The 20917-nt window shown below is 48.6% G+C and overlaps 1 long non-coding RNA gene across 2 annotated transcripts in view; it reads left to right on the forward strand.

The window, feature by feature from the left end:
- The window catches only part of LOC115062691, a 26321-nt gene that overhangs the window by 2727 nt on the left and 2677 nt on the right, over positions 1–20917 (forward strand). Inside the window, exons 2-3 of one of the 2 annotated variants that reach the window (XR_003842627.1) lie at positions 11687–11754; positions 17649–17925. This is a non-coding gene — a long non-coding RNA (uncharacterized LOC115062691). Of the gene's footprint in view, positions 1–11686; positions 11755–17648; positions 18896–20917 lie in introns of those variants that run through there. The other variant, XR_003842626.1, reaches the window with a different exon arrangement.

Here is a 20917-nt window from a genome sequence, read left to right on the forward strand (position 1 = left end):
ATAGCCCAAAATGAGGTGACAGCTGCGCAGGGGTCGCGACCTCTCAGACCAAGACGAAACGGACCCTGTGGAGGCACTTAGCAATTGTACAAACTGCCTTTGGGGGGGCGGGGGTGTCTATGTTCTCTCCACTGTATAGCCTCAGTTTCCCGAGGTCTAGTTTGTTCGCAGCGAGTTGGCTGGCCTGAGGGCGGTGGACTAGGGCCGCGGCCATATATATGTTCAAGGAAGGTGTTTCGGGACTTCTTTGTTTGAGCTCCAGTTTTAGGAAGGGGTGGTGGCATGAAGGCCTTCTGTTCTGAGGCCTGGTTCTTCTACCCGCAAAGTTTTCTAATTATGGCCCAGTCTGACCCCGGTGTGGGATGCGATTGAGGCCTTGTGTGGGCCCCTGACTCTCTTTCAGGTTCCATCCGTGCAGTTTGAGCACTTACTCCACAAGTGGAGGTGGGCCCTAAGCGCTCTGGCTGTGCCCCAGCTTCCGAAATTTCCAGGCCGGGGCTACAAGGGCAGTAGAGGAGGTTTCGTTTTCCTATGCCGGGCAAAAAGCGGCAAAAAGGCGGCAGCGGCGCCCCGGGGGCGGGGAACAGGCACTTCGATGGTATCAACATTATTGATGGGGAAACGTTCTGGGCAGGAGCCGGGAGATCAGGTTCCCAGTCCCTCCCCTCCCCGGAGGTGGGTGGGATCAAGTGGATGGTGTGCTCCGTGTGTGTGTGTGTGTGTGTGTGTGTGTGTGTGTGTGTGTGTTTGGGGATGGAGCGCCTGGATGCACCACCATTAACCACCTGGGGTTTATTTATGTTTTCTTGTCTGGATGCCTGCGGGGTGGGGGTGGGAAGAACAGGGAAGAAAGACTGAAGTGGCTTCTTAGTATTCTTTTCTGGACATAGGGCTTGGAGTAGCGGTGCTGAATTAAAACAAAAGTCGTATTTGGAAAATATTCCGTAGCTTCGACTTTCCCCAGGCTTGGGACTCTGCTTTCCTGAGAATTTCAGACTCTTCTGAAGCTAACTGCAGTTCAAACCCTAACCTCTTCTCAGACCTTGGCGCAGCAGCTTCGAACCCGAGGCCTTGGAGAGGGGACTGTGAGCGCTGCCCAGCAGCTGATTGCTGGCGAAGTGAAGGTCACAGATAAAGAGGGGAAAGGTACCGCGGCCCACCAGCAACGATGTTCTCTAGACCCGTGTCCCCATGGGAAGACAGGGTGCCCAGGTGCTCGCTCTAGAAGGAAATTCAGCCGCGCGCAGCTGAGGCAGGGTTCCACCCGAGCAGTGAATCCCTTACTCCCTGTGCGCGGCAAACTTCATCTTCCTTTTCTTGCAGAGCTATTCCCACACCGGCATTTAAGTACGGAATGGACCGGGGACCGCAAATGCTCCTCCAGGTTGCGCTTAAGTTCTCCGCGCTCCGCATGCAACAGTGCCTCGCAAAGGGGTGTCTGGGTATAAAATTCCTCCCAGAGGAAATGTCCGGAGGCAGAGAAAGTGGAAAAGACTAATCGAATTTATAAAAAGAAAACCTTTGCTTCCTTTTGGTTAAATCCTTTTGCGGTTTTTCTGAGCGAGAGAAAAAAAAATTACCACCAAGCAATAGCGTGTGGCTAATTCTTGGAATGAGTAGCTAGGATATTTAGAAAGCCCAGCAGGGTGCACAGATTTTCCTGAAGCGCGGAGAAGTGGGTCCCAAGGATCCAGCAAAGAGTGATTGGTTCTCATTAAGTGCCTTCAGTTGAGATTGAGGGAAAGGTTGCTAGCCCACCCCACCCCCAACCCTGCTCTGGTGTGGGGGTGTGAGTATTTGGGGATTACTTGGAATCTACCAAGGAATATTAAAGACGATCCTCTCCGACCTCGGGAGACCCAGATGTGGCAGAAGCAAACCTGCCACAACAAGAACAAAAAAAAAAAAAATCTTTTTTCCAATTAGTCACTTTTTTTTCAGCAGCAAAATTTCCCATTTCTAAACAACAGGTTAACCCTTTTCATAGATATTGGCTTTATTAAAAGGCTATGAGCTTTTAAACCTTGTCCAGGGAGTGACTTTTCCCACTTATTTTCATGGGGTTGAAGAACCTTTTGGTTTCATTTTGATAGAGAACCAGAAATGGCCAGGTCTGGTTTCAGGACTTGTCCTGTCAGCAAGGCCTGATTGTCACTCACATGGGTGGTGACCTGCAAGTCCCACACAAGTCAGCCGAGGCCTGGCTTTCACAGGGAAGGTTTCGAAGGGTTCCTCTCTACTTTTAAGGGAAGACTTTTCTCCTAAGTTGGGGGGAGAAGTGTCTTGCCTCTGAACAGGAGGAGTTTTACCTCTCTTCAGGTTCCATTAGCCTGGCAGCCTTTCACCTTCAAACCTGCACCATTAATTATTGCACTCCAACATCTTTCTCCAGCCTCAGCAGCAATACGATTTCCCTCAACTTGACATCAGTTTAATGTGCAGCTGGGGACCGGAGACACTTACATTTCTTAACTCCAAACCCTGCATCTCCTTGCTTTCTCTCAGGGTGGGATTCTGAAATCATCTAAGCTCTCAAGGCAGGACGAGGAAGGAGCTCTTGTTTTTTTTTCTTTCTTCCCCCCCACCCCCACAAGTTACCATTCCGATCTCTGACTTAAATTTATTTTTTAAATTTTCCCTAGCCTCTTTGGCATATTTTCTATTAAAGTACAACCCCAAGAAGATCGCCCCTGAGTGTTACTTAGTGTGAAATACCATCTAACCTGGAGTTTCTGTAGAGATTTGCATAGGTCCGGCTCCAGAATTTGCTTTGACCACATTACATGCTTAGATTCGAACATCAGTTTGCCAGGGAATGTTTCCTCTGCGACCAAAGTGGGAGACTCCAAGGGGGCTGAATGAATTCTGTGTTTCCCAGGTTTTTCTTTCATTTTTTTTTTTTTTTCTTTCCACCTTGGGCCTTGCAACACCTTCAGTCTGGCAAGCATCTGAAGAAATCGTCACCCATGTTCTCAGCTCCCCTCCCAATCTTTCTTTGGCTCTTCTCAGCTATTATGTACAGGGTGGCCTGATTGCACGTGTGTGTTTAGCATTTGTGAGTGTGGAGGCAGAGCTGGATGGTCGATGGTCGGCTTTTGCATTTTGGCTGTGCCATTTAACAGTGACCAGGGAATGTCTAGGCTTAGTTTGTGTTCATGTATTGGCTAACCTCGTTTAAATTAATATCATGACCCTCTGTTTTCTGCTTTGTTAAGTGTATAGCAAAGAAGCAGTGTAATGTTGGCCAGTTTCTAGTAAAGAGCCAGGTTTGCCTCCTATAAGCAAACCTGCCTCCGTGAATTCCTTCATTTGCTAAATGGAGATAATAATAGTCCTTATTCCATAGGGTTCTGGGGAGTTAAAGGAGTATGTATGTATGAAGATTTTAGGATGGTGGTTGGCGTGGTAATTACAGTGCAAGCGTTAGCTATTATTGTCATTGATCTCACAGGTTTGCTGTGAGGATCGAATAATAGAATGTGGTCAAAATATTCCCACTTCATCTATCCATCCATTCATCAATTCATTCACTTCATAGAGGGAAGTGTTGGGCGGGCATGGGGAATGCCACTGGGAAAGACTTGCATTCATTTCCTTACTTGCAATAAGGGGCTACGCACCGCGCAGGTCTTCTCCACGATTCCGGAAGGTTCGTGAGCACTGTAGACGGGAGTGGCTTGCTGCGTAGGTGCCAAGCTATACTTTCAGGCTCTCTTTTATTTGCCTTTATCGTATGGAGTCCCCTGGGTCATGTACGAAACAGAGCAGAACAGAACAGTAAGACGTACAGTGTTTCCTTTGACCCTGGATAGTATTAACCAGTTATGGTATCGCAGGCCTTGCCCTTCTGGCTCCCCCCCCCCTTTCCTTCTCCTTCCGTTTTGTTAAGTCATGAAAATTCACCTTGCCCAGTCCAATAGGACATTCTTCCAGTCACCTGCCTTGCCCTCGGAGGAGCTAACTTTTGATTTAGACTCAGACTCACCAATGGCTGCTGCTCTTTCTGTTACTAGGATTATAGCCATGTTGTGGCTCAGATGTAATTGAACACTTACAGGCAGAATGCAAAGTGCCCTTGTACACTCCCTCCCTGAGCAGTGAGATTAAAATGCTCTTTATGGCTGGAATCTGGAGAAAGCATCCAGGACGTGCAGCCATACCTGCTAGCATAGAGTTGCTGGCCCAGCAGGTGGGCACGCTTCCTGGACCCCTGGCTTCCCTAAGAGGTGCCTGGCAGCAAGTACCCTTAAAGAAGCTCCCAGGTGTCAGCAAGTGGAGGGTGAGGCTTACCCTCCCCCGCCCCCATCCATGATGGAAAGACAGATCACATTTAATTGTCACCTGACATCCTTCTACTCAAAAAAACGGTGCCTGGGGCCACAGGACCTTTTATTTAGGGGCTCTCCTAAACTTGGCAGTGTGTGTATTGTATGTGAGTGCCCCTCTGGTTTCTGTGGCCACAGTTGGGGAGTTAAGACATGATCTAGCATTTCTAATGATTTGTGGGAACATTGGAGCAGTCAGAGAAACATGGACTCTGCATACCATAGGCTTCCAGGTCTCTGTGGCTCAGTCCAGCCAGACTGGGAAAAACCTCTGGTGTGGGGGGGTGACCTTCCAAATATCTTCATTACTTTGGGGGAGTGCGGGGATTTTCTGAGGCCAAAGGTTTCTGTAAGTTAAGAAAACACAATTAAGTCTCAGGTGGCCCTTCACCTGTTTATCCATTCACCCCTTCACTCACAAACCCATGGACGCAACCAATGCAACATGGACTGAACACGCCAGTGATGGATTTAAGCATGTAAAATGTAATGGTGACCAGGACAGAAAGATATTAAGCTCCGGGGGGTGGGGGTGGGAACAAAATCCATAACTAAAAGGGTACATGGTATATAATTTCATTTATATAAGATTCTAGAAAATTCAAACTAAACCATGTGCCAGAAAGCCAATATAAATGTTGGATAGAGTTATTTCGTGGTAAAGTGTCAGGGCAGCAGTGTGTGTGTGTGTCTGTCTGTGTGTGTGTGTGTTAAAGGGCATGAGGACACTTTGGGGACTGTGAGAAATTCTTGTGAACATGAATGTAGTGATAGCCAGCAGTGACCTCCCTATTTCATAACTAATGCTGCTGTTCACTTTTAGTGGTGGCTTGGCAGTGCATATTAATTATGTCAAGAGAATGGAAAACATAGGGGGGTCTATGAGATGTCTCAGGTAAACTCGTGGAAGGAAATGCCATAAGCCTGTGAACTGAGTTCAGATCCCGGGAACTCACATAAAGGCGAAAGGGGAGAGTCAACTCTAAGTTGTTATCCACTCCACATCCCGCTTCACCTCAGTGCTTCTCACAGTCCATCGGTGTCCATAATGTGTATGAGGTTCGGATGAGAGCTATACACACACCACACGCAGATACCAATCAAACCGAACATTTCCATTCCGCAATTATAGGAAATGGCTATTGTGTATTAGGGACTTAAAGGGGACGGGGTGGATATTGCAAGTGCCGCGTTTAAGCATTTGAAACCGTTAAAGGTTGTCTGGGACTTGGTCACATTTGGCTTGGGGACAGTACAGGTAGGGTGGAAGTGAGCCTGGGTTGGCACCAAGCCACGTATGTGTCCTGGTTCTGGAGGGAGAATAAAGTTTTGCTCAGGTATAGTTTTCTGGGGGAGTATTACTTCCCCCGAGTGTACCTGGAAACAAAGGACCCCTGAAGGCCAGCAGTTCCCCTACACGGAAAAGCAGGCTTCCTACCGCAGAGACAGGAGGTCACGTCTTCCCAAGGCAGGTGGATGCAGAGGGAGCTCAGGTCTGTGGCTAAACATACTCAAGAGTCCCGGCCTGGCATGTGGCTCACGGGTCACATGGCTCGGTTGGCATGCAATGGCCAGTTGTGGTGAAGGTTCATCTTTGGTGGAAGACCAGTAGGTTTCTTTTACCCCCACAACCTTCCATGGACTGATATTTGCGCAAACATAATAAAATATATTACCATAAAAATGAAATAGAAGACAGTCACACAGACTATGATCTCAAATGATCTTATCTGCCTATTATTTATCTACTATCCCCCTCTCATCAGAACCCAGTACATTATGGACTCTAATGGGCTTTGAAAAGCTCCCTTAGAGCAAAGTAGAGGGGGAGACGGTGGGGCTTTCCCATGCACACACCCTTGATTCTAGGGGGAAGCAAACCTGGACACTTTCATTAGGAGGTTTTTTGATGTTGTTGTAGTTGTTGTTTTTTGTTTTTTTGGTTTTTCGAGACAGGGTTTCTCTGTGTAGCCCTGGCTGTCCTGGAACTCACTTTGTAGACCAGGCTGGCCTCCAACTCAGAAATCCACCTGCCTCTGCCTCCCNAGTGCTGGGATTAAAGGCGTGTGCCACCACGCCCGGCGGGATTCGAGTTTTTTGTGTAGCCCTGGCTGTCCTGGAACTCACTTTGTAGACCAGGCTGGCCTCCAACTCAGAAATCCACCTGCCTCTGCCTCCCAAGTGCTGGGATTAAAGGCGTGTGCCACCACCGCCCGGCTCAGAATCCATTAAAAAAAAATTGACCTATTGTGAATTTTCCAACACTCCAAATCCACTCATTTACCAGTCCTTCCATATCTGCCCTCCACCCTTGTAACCCCCCTCCCCAAAGAAAATAATGAAATTAAAAACCAAAAACATCTCGTCAAGGAAGCTGTAGTGTGTCACAGTGTGTCCCACAGTGTCCCCCTTGGTTACACAGCTTTTCATGGCAATGAGTCATTGGACTGGTTAAAGGCCTTTGGCTCCTGCTATACTGTAGCAGTACCCAATTAACGCTACTCAAATAGATTCCAGTACCGATGGCACCCCTCGCTGCCCACCCCAATGTCCTTGGCTTCTCAAATGAAATACACACACACACACACACACACACACAGAGACACACACACTCAGCCTTTATCTTTTGATATGTCTTAAACAGCTCAATGGCTGAGCCACTTCCTAACCTCCACGTGGCTAATCTATCCTCTGATATTCCAAAGTTATTATACTACTTACTGACATCTGTTTCCCATCTTTGTTGTCCTATACTCAGACCATCAGTCCTCTTGGGCTGGGATCCCCTTACTCCAACATGGCGGCTATGTTCTCTGTCCTGAGCCTCTCGGGTGTGGCATCTCAGTTCTCTTTTTCCCAGCATGGCGGATCTTCCTCTTCTTCCTCTCCCTGTCCCCCGCCCAGGAATCCTAAAAGTCCCGCCTCTGCCTGCTCTGCCCAGCCATTGGCTGTCCACTTCTTTATTTACCAATCAGAAGCAGCTATGGGCAGGGTCCCTCAGTATCTTACATACGGGACACGGCAAACAGATTTTTGGGGAACGTAATTAGCATAATACAAACAACATTAAACCAAACCCACAACACAATGCTATCAATACTGGACCCCCAAGACGACTCCTCTAGGAAATCCCGCTGTTGCTCTGCGTTATGGAGATCCCGCAGCAGCGTTTGTTCTACAGGTCTGATGCGTTCTGTCTACTCATAGGTCGGGTAGATGCTGGGGTGGGGCAATCCAAAGTCATCGGTCTGTGCCTGAATTGGTCAGCCTGCATCTAAGAGGGCTTTAAGTAGGCAGTTAGATGAACCAGAAGGAGGCCAGCCATCTGGGTGGGCTCTTTCAGTTCCGAGCATTTCAGTGTCCTCTGAGCATAGCTGAGCGCTTCCTCAGAATGCAAGCTTTCTGTCAAACAGGGCCAGCACCCTCTCTCCAACCCTTGCCCTTCCATGGGCTGTGTCTCTGCCACACTCCTCAGTTCTGCCAGCTGGGTTGAAGGAGTCTTAAAACCCTTAAAAGATTCTTGGGAAGCCGGGCGTGATGGCGCACGCCTTTAATCCCAGCACTCGGGAGGCAGAGGCAGGAGGATTTCTGAGTTCGAGGCCAGCCTGGTCTGCAAAGTGAGTTCCAGGACAGCCAGGGCTACACAGAGAAACCCTGTCTCAGAAAAACAACAACAACAACAACAACAAAAGTTCTTGGGATGTCCTCGGGGTGAGGGGTGGGGGGAAGGGACCGAGAAGGTGGCTACCTTTCATGGCTCACCTGAGATCCGGGTTAGCTCATTGGACCCTCAGAGCTCTTTGCAGGATTTCTGCAGTTTCTTGTTCAAATGTGGGAGTGGAGTCGTGTGGCTGTTTCTTTGAGATCTCTGAGCCGTGGAGCTGCTTGCTGCCAACAGCCATGTGTCACTTCTTATCAGAAAACAATACTAAAATCAGTCATGGGGGGGTACATGCTCTGCATAGTACAGGCTGAGGTAGGGACCGACGGCAATGCAGACCAACCTGGGCTGTGCCATGGTATCCTGCCTTAACCTCTACACCTCTCCCAACAAAACAATAGCAACCTTAAGTCTAAGTGAAGCTAGTTGGCAATTCCCCCAAATGTTAGAGCCCTCAGGTAAGGAATGCTTTGGGGGTGGGTGGGACTTTTGTGACTCATAGCAGAGGTGTGATCTGGAGTTTTGTTTTTTTTTTTTTTTCACTCCAACGAGTGTAAAGCAGGTTATGTGTTGAAAGAAGCCAGGATTTGGAAAAAGGAAGTCCGCATTAAAACCTGTATTCTGCCATTAGCAAAAGGATTTTGCCTGAGTGTTTGCATCTGGTAGAACAGTCACTGTAGTTCTGTGTGGACTGAAGGACTTCGTCCTTGAGCTTACCTGTCCAGCAAGTGTGACGTCACCAGGCTGTCTACCCCCCCCCCCCAGGGGCAGACCATTGGCATCGTGAAGTGAACTGAAGGTTGAAGAAGGAAGGGGTATCTACTTGTGCACACCATGACAGCTTACATTTGGAAGATCTTTAAAGGCCTGGGTTGTTAAATGTTTGGGCCTCAAAGTGGGGCTACTGGGAGGTGGTGGGACCTTTAAGAGGTGGGGCCTAGGGGAAAATGGACAGGCCACTGGTGCATGGTCTTAAAGGGGCATAAGCCGGGTCTGGCTTGTTGCATTCTTTCTGGCTTTGAAGCAAGCAGTTTGCTTTGAACATGCCCCACTATGCCACCTGACAGACCAGTGAGCAAGGGGCTAGTGAGAAGACTTAGTGGCTAAGAGTAGTTACTACTCTTGGTTTTTGTTTTTGTTTTTTTGTTTGTTTGTTTTGTGTTTTTGAGACAGGGTTTCTCTGTATAGCCTTGGCTGTCCTGGAACTCACTCTGTAGACCAGGCTGGCCTTGAACTCAGAAATCTGCCTGCCTCTGTCTCCCGAGTGCTGGGATTAAAGGCATGCGCCACCACCGCCTGGCAGTTACTACTCTTGTTGAGCGAGCCTGAGTTCAGTTCCCAGAACCCACACTGAATAGCATATAACTGCTGGCAACTCCAGGAAATCCAACCTTCCTAGGGCACTTGTATATGTCCCCTCTCCCTCCCTCCCTAAAGCCTAAGGTAATTTTTTTTTTTTAAAGAAGCCCAAATAAACTCTTTCACTAGCAAGTTTATTTTCCCAGGTATTGCTATGGTGAGTGGGAGCTGTCACATGCCAGTGCCAAGTGCTGCTGGATGCTGCTTATTAAACATTGCCGATCACAACATAGGGTGCATTACAGAGAAGATGACAGACTTTAATGCCGTCTCAGCTAACCCAGAGATCTTAGAATGAGGGTTGTGAATTAGTAGGTCAAAGGGGTGGAGGGCTGAGATTCCAAGTATCCGATGAGCTCCTGGGTGGGACTGCACATCACGGGCCACTCTTTGTACAGTGTTAGTTACACATAAGCAGCCAGTGCACTTGTTAGGGTAAAAGGGCAGTCACCTTAGCCAGTGATCTCCCAAGAGGAGGGTGACCCATTGTCTACTTCATCCTAGAAGAACTATTCCTATGGCTAAGAGCGTGGCCTCTCTTTCTCCAGGAAGCCCGGAGGGCAGCCTAGCCGCGCACTCCCTTGTTTTGCATACTTGGTGACTGTGACAGATCTGGTGGCTTCTTACTCTGAGTCACCAGATCATGGTCTGACATTTGCTTGATAAGATATATGGAACATCTGCCACATGCCTACTAGGCGCCACGTGTCTACCAGGTTCCAGGTGCTCCAGGTGGTTGCTCCAATGATGCTGTTATAAAGGTTCCCTGGTATCTACTGGAGATCTCTAAGCAGCCCAGTGACTTTGGACACTAATGGCAAGGGGTTCTGGGGGTGTTTTAATGCCTCATACCAAGGCGCTGAGTCAGTTTTCCTTGCTGTGACAAAATCTTAGACTAAAACGGTTTGAGGAAGGGCTTGGCTTCATTTCCGGGTTTTAGACGTTTTAGACCATCATGGTGGGGGACCAGAGCGGGAGGGAATGGCTGTGTTAGCAGGCTTCCTACTTAATTCCGTCTGGGTCCCATATGGTGTCACTTATTCAAGGTGCGCCTTCTCCCTTTAGTTAGTACATCCTGGAAAGCACAGACATAGACACTCCCAGAAGTGTACCTCACTGGTCTCTCAGTCCATTCAAGTTGGCAGCCCAGATCAACCATTCTATCAGCTATATTCCCGCCTCCCTACCTTTGCCTGGGGACACAGTTTTCAACTGAGGGTAACTTCTAAGCCCAGGGTCAGTTTCTAACATCTGGAGATTTGTTGCTTTGTTCTTTTTTTTGTTTTCTGTCATTACTGTTGAGTAGTATTTAAAGGTCTAAGAGAGGGGAGGACGCTGAACCCCTTCAGAGCACAGGACAGGTCCCCCACAGATGAAAATGTCCAGGCAGCCCAGTGTTAGTGATGCTGGGCACAAGAGCCTTTGGCTTGAGTAGTTGGTTCATCCTGCAGTAAATACTTTCTGTTTCTGCTTGGCCATCTTCTGTAGGGTCTCTGAGCTGACTTGGGAATAAAAATCTCCGTTGTCATTTTTTTTTTTTCTATTTTGTATTCTTCTTAGACTAAATTTAAGGCCACTGAGGCGCTTCCCTGTCCCCTCCCGCTGCCTAGCTGCCTTTCATAAGATAGTGAGACTATGGTGCTCCGCCTTCTCCTTCTCCTGCAGCACGTGTGGGGGGGGGGGAAGAGGGGAGAGGACTCCTTTGGTTGTGTGTTGTGTTATTTTACTGTCTACCTTTTCTGACGGAGACCAGGCTCTTTAGACCCACTCTTGTTACAACATCCAGGTCAGTTATTGTTACAACATCCAGACCAGTTACTTGATTTCATCGGATGCAGGAGAAAGAACATTTTAAAGGAAATAGTACTTTAAGAAATTAGTTTGGCAGAATAATCTTCCCTCTTTACTCCCAAGGGGGGGGGGAAATTGGAGAAAGAATTGACAAGGTGTGGCTTCTTCCTTTAAATGATTTAATTTTGGAATACATATCAATCAACAGCACAGAGGATTTCAAACCCCTTCCCTGGCGTCCCTGGAGCCAGGACGCAACCCAGACTCTGAAGGAGCATCCTGTCATGCGCTGCATACAGGCGTACAATGGATCAGACCTTGGAGGAGGCCCTGCATGCTACCTCCTGAAATGGTTTCTTTGCTGCAGGCCTGTTTGGGAGATGTTTATCAGAAAGGGGTGGACAGGTCTGCCATGGACAGGCCCCATTCTGTCTCCAGTGGCCTTTTATTGCTGGTGATAGGTGCCATCAGTGTCTTGCCTGAGAAATGGCCGTGCTGCAGGCACCTCTGTCAGAGCATCTTATTGATCTGTGCTCCGCCTCTCTTCCAGGGTAGTAAAAAGGCAGAGACCGCTGGCTGGAGCTGCTATGGCACCGTGAGCTGCAGCTGATCTCTGGGGTGAGTGCAAGGGTTACCATCACTACAGCTGCTCCACCCAGAGCCACAGAGCCTCACTGCAGGACACGAGCTAGCCTGGACAGCAGGAGGACCCTCCAGCAAGATGAATGGTGCTTCTGAAAAAATTTTTTTTCCCATTGAGGCTGTATAGCTGAGATTCATTTTTTCTCACCATTGACCCATTGGACCTTGATAACATAGGATTAAAAGCGATTAATCTGGGAATCTCATTCATAAATAATCCTTTTTGGCCCCCAGCATTGGTATATATGTAGAGATTTATAAGTTCAAACCTGCAGGCCAAACTGCAGAAAGCAGTGTGTACCCAGCCTCTGGCTTTGCGCATGAGATTAAATGGTTATAATCAAAACAGCACCATAAGCATCAGGGAACATTCTTATGACATTTACATAATAAGACTTTATAATGTAGAATAGACAGGACCTGGCCCCAGTCCAATCTGGGCATACCACGTATCTGATAAATAGAAACACAAAGGCAGTCTGGGAAAAGTTCTACTGTACGGCTGTTACAGCTGTCGAGAAAGGTCTGTAGACAGTAGGTTAGGCTAGGCTGGAATTAGAGTCAGAATTGCAAGTCAGAAATGCCAGAGGTGGGGACAGTGGTATTGCTGAGTTATAGCTGTATGGCTAAGAACCTGGCAAGTGTCTGGCCACTGCCCACGATCCCCTCACCTTTCAGCTACATGACCTTGGATTGCTCGAGTTCCCCATTGCATCAGTTTATTGGTGAAAATAAGAGTACCTGCCTTCAGATGGTTAATTTTTTTCCCTCTTTGGTGGTACAGGGGGTTCAGAGCTGGGATTTCGTGCACGCCAAGTTAGCGTTCCACCGCTGAGTGACACAACCCTAGCCTCACATAGTTCGTTAGTTCGTCTTCAATGAACTAAGATGTAGAAAACGTTTAGCTCATTCCCGCAGCATAGAACTGTTCAGAAGGGGAAGACGATGCTGATGGTGGGGACGACGTTAGGGATGATGACGGTAATGATCACGATGCTAGCAACGGTGATGACGGCAGTGGTCAGCTGGTATCCGGAATGGTGATGGAGCTGGTATCCAAAATGCACCATATCACAAAGTACAGCCAGACATCTTACTCATTGTCCTCTTACCCCGGTCAGGTAAGATACAAGCTGAGCAGGTTACTCCCAAGCGTAGCTGGTGACAAAGAGGCCCAGCCAGGCCATTCTAGCTACGTCTCTGAGATGGCTGATTGTCCTGCCAAGCCGGTCCTGGACCCCTCCCTGTCCTTACTTGCTCTGACTGTGTGGTGCTCCGTTGGTGGTGAGTCCTGAGACTGTAAACTCATCCCTACTATGAAGACCAGCAAGCTCTGGTTTGCGATGGCAAACTTGTGGATGCAAAGGAGATGGTTTGGCCAGCACCGTCATTCACTATTTCTGTCTGTTTGATGTTGTCCATGATGTTGTGTTTGTCCAGTGTTGCCCACTCACAGTGAGGATGGCAAGTGAGAGAACCTAAGCAGCTGACATATCAGTGTAGACATCATTAAAGAGCCAGGATTCTGGGTACCCTTTTGGGGGACAAGAACTCATGTTAGACTCCAGTCATCCCTTCATGGAACCGCGGGCGTCTGAAACCATCTCAATAGTTAACTTGTCCTGAGCCTGATCTGGTGCCAAGCACTCAGGGCAACGCTTTACAAATGTGACCACAGTAAATGTGGCACTGGGCTGCAAAGAAAGTCCCATATCTGTCAGCATTCTTGGCTGTAAGCGGCTGGGGCTGACTCAGTGTCACAAGAGGAGGGGGTTTATTAGAAGGGTGTTGTTGGCATCTAGATCTGCCAGATACAGGGAGGACAAGGCTCTGAAGGGAGCGAGGACTTGAGGAGCCCAGAGAGCCAGGTGGGCTGTAGTTTCTCCTAGGTGCTGGTCTTAGACCTCTGCTGGAAACTCTGTTTCTCTGCTGCCCCAACTAACTTGTAGGTGTGCCCACCCCCTGTTGCTACTATCAATTAGACTTCCAGCCGCCTTCGAGCTGCTTTCAAGCAAGACAGGTCGGGTCGAGTGTGCAGGGAGAGCTGCCCTCTGGCTGAGAAAGAGACCAGCTCTGTTTCCCATCCCCAGTATCAGGCAGGCTGTCTATCACCAGCGTTGTATGCCCCTGGGGAGGGACTCAGAGGAATTTTGGAGATAGGAGACGAAGATTGACCAAATGGATAAATGCCTTCACAATAGCACGCATGCTCTTCTTGTGCAGATTAATAAACAGATGCTCAGAAGGGCTGGTGCGCTGCCCAATTTCATACAGGAAACAAGTGGCAGAGCTGGGCTTGCGTTCAGGATTCTTCTGTTCCACTACTAATCAAGGCCCTGTCTTTGATTAGAGAACGTGCTGGGGGGAGTGGGCCAGCTGGCTCTACTGCAATCCTCTAGAGATTAACCGGGGTGGAAGCGTAGTGCCTTATGTACCTGGGGTTCTTTAATCCTCGGTTGTAGGCACGATTTTAGGAGCCTGCCCAGGCTAGGCTCCATTGTAACTTCAGGGATTGGGGTGGTTTCTGGTCATCAGGGTCCCTGCATATCTGTCGTGTTCCACTGGGGAAAGCCAAAGTATATTTCGATTCACTTAAAAGCACACGAGGAAACTTTTCTCAGACGCCACAAATGTCTCCGTCAGTCTTGTTGGCTAGAAGTGGGGTATGCGGTCACTATCCAGACACCGGCTGGATGCAGTTCAACTCAGGTTTACCACTGGTGCTGGAACAAAATTCCAAACTGCATGGCCTATAAAGGTGATGGAGACGAGAAGGGGATGGGCTGCAGAGATACAGGGCATAGCTCATCTTTTCCGGAATGCTAGCTCTATTCTGTCCCCTTGCACACTGCTTCCTTCCACCTGTGACTCCCCCCACCTCTGCCCCCTGACTCCCTAGGGCACATGGGCCACCTAAAATAATCCATACCTTACTTAGAGGTGTTGGATGCACCTTTCATCTTAATTTCCTGGATTCCTGAAAGGCCTCTACTGTTTCATGTGGTTCCCACCCCAGCCCAGAAGCCGTACTGAGCTTAGTGGTGACTCTCTGGATGATCCTGTAGGGCAGTTCCTAGACAAGGAGGCCTGGGGCGCAGTCCCACAGATCCAGAATCGTCCGGTGCTGTGGAAGGGGCAGCTTCGGTAGGAGCAGGGAGGGGAATCTCCCTGGCCGTTTGTGGCCTTGCTTTTTTTGTTGTCTTTAGGGATTCTGAAAGTCTGACCTCTCACTTCTTATTCCGGAGGATTCTCTGAGAAAGGTGTAGGGTCTTTCAGAATGGTTAGGGAGCGGAGTGAATGGGTACCACATCACATCTTCCAACAGAAAGGCCACAGACAGTCTAGGAGACAGATGGGTATGTACGTCAGAGTCTTTCCAGGGCTATAAGAACATCTATTGTCAAACTGTGCAGTGTAGCAGCTGCATCGGCGTGAACCCCCCAAGGTCGGGGCTGTGTATGAGTTGACTCCAGATTCTGGACTGCAAGTCTCTTGGCACGGCATGAGTGGAGGTGAATGGATGGATGTCTAAAGGCTCTCCCTTCAGGGCAGAAAGAAAAGTGCTCGAGGGAGATGTATGCTGGTTGCTTGGATTTTGAAAGGTTGACTCTTTTGACTTGGTGAAGTGGGGAAAGACATTAGCTATTTACTATAAGCTGTGCCAGGAGGGTAGTCAGAAAGGCTGAGGAGGAGGTCGGCTACAGTTTGCGTGGGCTCAGGCTTCTCAGTGTGTCTTCTGTTCCTGGTCTGGGCTTCACAACCGAAAGTGCTCTCTCTCTGCCACCATGTCACAGAGAGTAAACGAGAATGTCCCAAGATGTCAGCAACTTTTCCACAGTCACTGGCTTTCTAGATCCCCATATATTACAACTGGACAGCCTTATTCCACACAGTAACCAGAGGATCAGGAGGGAGAGGCAGATCAGGGAGAAGACAACTGTAGGAGGGCCAGAGGGCAGGCCTCTGAGGTTTCAGACGGCATCTACACAGCTCTGCCAGCCACACACCATGTGACCCCAAGCAAGCCTGTTCTTGCATGTAGAGTCCATCTTTCCATAGTACACGAAGAGATGTTTTGCTTTCCCTGTGGACCTTGTAGCCCCAGTGCTTCATGCTCGCACACCTGGGCCCCACTGGCTGCACTGAATTCCTAGGAAGGTCACTGATGTCCTGATTCAGCAAGTGGGGGAAAGTGGGGGAAAGAGCTGAGAAGTGAGCTGATTCTAATAAGAACCGAGTATTCCTGCTGCTACAGTCAAGAGTGGATTCTGGGTAAAGACATGCAAAATGAGTGAATGAGTGAGTGAATGTGTGTTAAATTCCCAGAGTTGATGTAGACTGCAGAGATGCTGCCTTAGCTAGGCCCTTAGAGGGAGGGAAGTTCTGGTCTGCTTATGGTTAGACGCTCTTGCAGGTGATATCAGAGCTAGCCACGGACAGAGAGCTTGGGTCTCGCCCTCAATTTCACAGGGAGATCTGGAGTTAATGTCGTTTTCAGGAGTGCAGAGCTGGATTGTAGGGACAGCAACTCCCGTGCCTGAATGGGGGGGGGGGTGGAGGGCGCTCCCTAGAGCATGTCACACTTCAGCTGAGCCAAGGACACGTGCTGCTGGACTGCGTGGGGAGCTGCAGCAGTGTGCAGGTGGGACAGGACCGTCACCACAGATGGGAGCTCCTGAGGGCTGCACCCTGGGGCAGGTGGCTCGGGTGGAGTCCTCGGCTCCATGCCAAAGTTGAACAGTGTTTTGGAGGGTTCTGTAGGTCATGATGGTCAAGACCATCAATAAAAGAGTCTTCTGACCCAGCAAGATAATAATTTGTTATCAGTTTTCACCTGCATTTAATTTTTTTTTTTTCAAGGAAGTCCCAAGATTTCCTACGGGCCAAGTAGAGCACCAGAAAGTGACACTGGCTAGCGAAGTGTCCTAAGTCGTTAGCTGAGGAGCTTCTAGTATTTATCTTCCTTAAATTTCATTTTTATTTATGTGTACTTGTGTATGTGTCTGTGTGTATCACGGCAGTGACTCCTGAGACCAGAACCAGGGTTACAGGTGGTTGTCAAAGCTACCCCACATTGGAGCTGAGAACTGAATGTAGTCCTCTGGCAGAGCAGCAAATGCTTTTAACTGCTAAGCCCTCTCTCCTGCCAGACTTCCAATCATGTTTGGTTCTGGGCCACTCTTAAACAATTCATTTTCTGGTACAAGCCTGCAACTCAGTGGTAGGACAATGACCACCACGTGCAAGGCCTTTGGCTTAATCCCTAGCAATGCAATAAGTAAATGAATTATCAGTTTATCAGTCTATAGGAGGGCATCAGAGGGTCTCTCCTGGTCAAGGCTTCAACAGAGAAATGTCCCGACTCAAAAACAAATCTTTGTTCATTCATTAGGATCCAGTACACATATGTAACCCCCCTAAAAACAAACAAAAACATAAAAAAGGATAAATAAATAAAATGACAGTGATTAAAGGTGAAATGTTTTTAATGCATTGGTTCCTAAGGTAGAGCCCATGGCCAGCATCACCTGGGAACTTGGTAGAGATTGTCCAAGTCTTCCAGGTGAGCCCAACACTTGTTAAAATCTAAGAGTTGCCTAATCTATTTAACAACAACAACAACAACAACAACAACAACAACAACAACAGCATGCAAGTTTAGGTATAGTATAAAAGAGGCTGGTCTCACTCATTTTGTCACCTTAGCTGGCCTAACTCATTCGCAGTTCCCTCCAGACTCTCTGGGATGCTGTCCCCTGCCAGGGCAGGCAGTTCCTCACCTGCTCCAGTATGGCTGGCTCATGTACCCTTGGGGAGTGGCTCAAAGGCTGCTTCAGGGAGATGGCTCCCACTGAACTGTTCTCTTTCAGATCTAGCTCCCCGGAGTGCGGAGTGCAAATGGAAATGGTGTCCTCATCCACATCAACCGTGAAGGACAGACAGTCCCCGGGATCTAGTAAACCCTCAGAAAACACTAGTGGAGAAGACAGAAGCGGAGTGATCCAGCGTCAGAGGGGCCGGCGTGAACTGGAATGTGAAATGCACTTTCAGGCCACAAGACTTTGCCCCACCCTGCACCTCGGCCAAAGTCTTTCCTTCATCCAGGAATGCTTTCCTTAGCAATGAAAGAACAAGACCTTCCTGCAGGTGTTGGCCCTACTACTTTCCATTGGTAATACACTACATGGTTGGGTACCTGATTTGAGTGTCGCCTAGGAAGGGACTTCAGAGAAGGCCAAGAATGCTTTTTCTTTACAAAGGATCCTCTTTCCGCCCCTCTCATGTGTGAGCCACATCTTTAGATTCAGCCTTCTGGCGAGTAGAAAGAGCAGTGGCCTGGAAGTCTACTGTAGAGCTTAGAAATCTATCTAAAAGGAGCCGGGGTACAAAGAGGGCATGGAGTGATTTGTGTAATGATTTCAATAGAGCGTGCGAGCCTTCGGAGCTTGTGGGAGTTGAATGTATGGCTTGGTTTCCAGCCTGCGAGCATCCTTGGCTTTCTGCATTTTCATTGCTGAAGTCCTTCCTGGGCAGGTGGTGGCTTTGGGTGGTCCCCCGAGGCCCTCCTTGCCATTCTTCTAGAAGCATTCCAGGGCCCCCCCCCCCCTGGAAGAGCGCCCTGCTGCGCCATTTGCTTGCTGGATATCGTTATGACTGAGCTCTTGCAGCTGAAGCCATTAAAGGCTGTTCTCCTTTTCATTCCTCCTGGTTCCCTCTCAGCCCTGCCTCGGAGAAACCTCTGATTTTCACTTGTGAGATGCTCGGCTGAGCTTGTCATACCCTAAAAGGTGATTTCAGTTCTCTGATGCCAAAGAGCCCTTTTCTGCTAATCAAAACACAGCTGCAGAGGCCCGTGTGATTTGCTAATGGGCACCCCAACTCGGGGGGGTGTATGTCTGTCTATACCTGGAAAATAGATGTAATTAGGATAACAGATATCATAAGGATATGCTAATGCATCAGGTAAAAAAAAAAAATGGGCTGGGACGTCGACAAGCTCTTGATGTTGAACCCCACCAGGCCAGCTGTGCGACTTAAGGAAAGGCCAATGCCAGCACCCACAAGCCTTCTCCAGTACCAGTCCTGGAGTCCCCTCTGCATCTGTTTCACCCCCTCTGCTGGGTGCCTCATACATATACATCGCATTAAACAATCCTTTTAAGGTTTTATTTTTATTTAATTTATGAGAGTATTTGGCTGAATGCGTGTCTATCCTATGCACCACATGCACGCAGTGTGCTTTGACAGCGGAAGGGGGCATCAGATCTCCTGGGACTGGAGTTACAAATGCTTAGGAGATGCCACATGGGTGCAGGTGTTTCATGGGCACTTCCCCACCCCTGCTCTGTCCTCTGAAAGACCAGCCAGTGTGATGAGCCATCCCTCTAGCCTCATACTTCACTTTAATATCAACTAAGGTACCCCTCACTTTCTGAAGATAAGTCCAGGTTTGATCACATGGCAGGAACCGTAGCACCTTAGAGGTGTGTGAGGACAAGAGGGCCAAGAAAAGAGTCATTTCAATAGGGCCCTATCCCTAGAGTGACAGTGTTGTGACTGGAGATGACCTGGTACATCCTACAGATTCCCCATGGCAAGAGGCCGGTCACTCTCTGTTGCTCCCTTCTTGGTGTGTGCACTTAAGAAAAGGGACTCACCTTTCTGTGTCTTGTGACCTTAAACCTAAAATGGGCTCAGTCCTATTACCTCCTGGGAAGGGCCTGGAATGGTGGAAGCTCAGATGACATCACAGTTTATGAAGGAGGAAAGAGAATCAAGGAACAGCCCAGGGCCCTCATTCTGCAACATCACTCCATCCTCTTGCCTTTAGATGATATTTCCTGCTCTGAGCCTCAGTTTCCTCATCTGTAAAGTGGACTGATGGTCTCCTGGACTATTGTAAGTAGATAGTCAAGCTCAGTAGATAGGGGACAGATGCTGCAGGGATGCAGAGGAGTTAGCAACAGTGCATTAGTGAACAGATGGAGCTGTGCATGTCAGGTTTGAGCTCTACGCCTGTAGGGAGCAGGGCCGGATGGTACTGGAGAGACCCTCATTTTGAGAACTCCTTTTCTTGCTCATCTGCTCTGCACAAAAGTGACAGTTTCCCACTGAAGGACTACACTTCTCAGCTCCCCTCGTGGACTACAGAAGTCATTTCTGCCTCCATAAGTGGACACATCCCATCTTCCCCTAGAGGCATTTTGGCCACCTACATACATGGGTGACAAAGAAACCCCCTCAGTATGAATAAACATGGTCGCACCTAAGGTCAGACCATGCCGCTGTTTCTTCCTACCTGTACTCTCTCTACAGCTGCTTTAAAAAATAATCTAATATATGGTGCTGAACCACCCAGGATAGGAAATCTGAGCCTACTAGTGTGGCTCAAGCCCACCTGAGGACCAACCTCCCTCTCAGATGAGCCCTGGCCCCAAAAGTGCCCATTAGGGCCACCTGTTCCTCTCAGACTTTTCACTCTCTATCTCTGCCCCTTCTCTCTCACCTTCCTATCTGGATGCAGTCTGACCTAGGTGGGAGGTCACGCTGCATTCAATCAGAACGTGAAAGCAACACAGTCAAACTCTGGGACAAGGTGATCTATGGGAACTAACTCAGAGGTGCCTAGTCGGGTTTCAAGGCTCCCTGGAGCTCTTAAGACTCATGAGTTGATGGCTCCAGAGCCTTTCCACAGGTTGTGAGTTAACTTGTTCATCTGAAAGCGCTGACAACCTTCCACTGGCTCCTTAAGCCTGACATTGTAACGCTTGGCCACTCCCAATGAACATTCCAGAAGCATTTGATCCTCTCAGGACTTAGAGGGTGCTCTAAGCAGCAGGGCACAGACCCTTGTCTTTATCTCAGCCCTGGGCCCAGCCATGGATTCCAGATTCTCCATCCAAAGTACCCTCAGCCTGGCTGCAGGCTAATCTTCAAAGCTCCATTTGGGAAACATACTGAGGTGACTTGCTCAGCTCTGGGTTCAAAGGTGGCTTCAAAACACATTGTACAAATGGCTACCGTTGGACCAAATTTGGGGATTTTCCCTTTCTTTCTTTCTTTCTTTCTTTCTTTCTTTCTTTCTTTCTTTCTTTCTTTCTTTCTTTCTTTCTTTCTTTCTTTCTTTCTTTCTTTCTCT

This window comes from Mus pahari, chromosome 20 (assembly GCF_900095145.1).
Source record: "Mus pahari chromosome 20, PAHARI_EIJ_v1.1, whole genome shotgun sequence".
In the NCBI taxonomy this organism is placed as follows: domain Eukaryota; kingdom Metazoa; phylum Chordata; class Mammalia; order Rodentia; family Muridae; genus Mus; species Mus pahari.